Raw genomic sequence first — 1,242 nt, forward strand, 5'->3', positions numbered from 1 at the left:
GCGGGGCGCCCGCCCCTCGGCCGCTCGACGGCTCCGGTTTCCCACCCCTCTCCCCGCAGAGGAGCGCGGCGGAGGGGGCAGGCGCAGCAGACGCCTCCCTCCCCTTCCCAACCGATTTCACCGTTGGCTAAACCACCGTTTCCCCGCGCCCGTGTCCCCGTTCCCCGGTTTAGGAGACAAACGTCCATGGGGCTGGGGGCCAGGAGGCTGCGGGGAGAGGTGCTCCGAAAATACAAACTGTAGCCCAGGAAAAAATAAGGGAAAAGGAAAAAGAGGAGCCGCGAGCATCCTCCGGAGGAGGAGGATGGGTAGAGGGGGAGAAGGATGGGCAATCGGCGGTTTCCCGCGGCCGCGCGGGGAGGAAGGGCGGTGGGGGAGGACGGGCCAGCGGCAGCAACGCCCCGGCCCTTCCCCACCGCGGTTTCGGCACGACGGCCCCGCCGGTACGATGCTCCATCTATTCCCCTCCCTCCCCCAGCACAGGGGATTAATAAAAATTTGGGATTCTATATTATTAACAGGCCGTAATTGGCAAGAAGGTGGAGGGGGGGGGAAATATGGATTAAAGAAAAATTGCCAAGTAAATTTATGCACTGTCGTCGCTTTACTACCTAATTAATTCAGTAATTTCAAAAACAATTTTATTTATGTTCCATTTACCACATCAAAAGTGCAAAGAAAAAAAAGCACCAAACCACAGTGATGCTAAAATAATACCTCAAGGCATCTATTTTTAATCAGGGGAAAAAAAAAAAAGGGGGGGGTGGGGGGAGAAATACCTGGAAATGGTCTATGAGATTTTCTATCAAAAACTGTTTGATTCCTTGTCTAATTCTAGTGTCTGCTCTCGGGAGAGCGAAGCAGCCGAGCCCTCTGCGAGTGCCTTCCTGGCTGCCGAAAACAGAGCTTGTCAAAAAAAAACAAATCCATAATGGCCTGAGGCTCCTCTCCAATCTATTTTCTGCTCAGCTGGTTTTAAATGAAGTTATTATGAGTCATTAAAACACCCGCAAGCCTGTGGAAGTCAGCCAATTACAATTTTAAATTTAGCCTGTTCTCTACCCCATTCTCTTGTTTTCTTCTTTTGCCCACATCAAGCTGCTTTTTGATTTTTATTATTGCTGTTATTATTATTTCCCTTCTCCCCCGTTTCACCCAAGTGGAAGAGACAGTCGTGAAAATCTCGGCACTCATGAAAAAATATGTCGGAGAAACCCAAGAAGGGCCAAAAAAAAAAAAAAA

This window comes from Pygoscelis adeliae, unplaced genomic scaffold (assembly GCF_000699105.1).
Source record: "Pygoscelis adeliae isolate BGI_AS28 unplaced genomic scaffold, ASM69910v1 Scaffold275, whole genome shotgun sequence".
In the NCBI taxonomy this organism is placed as follows: Eukaryota; Metazoa; Chordata; class Aves; order Sphenisciformes; family Spheniscidae; genus Pygoscelis; species Pygoscelis adeliae.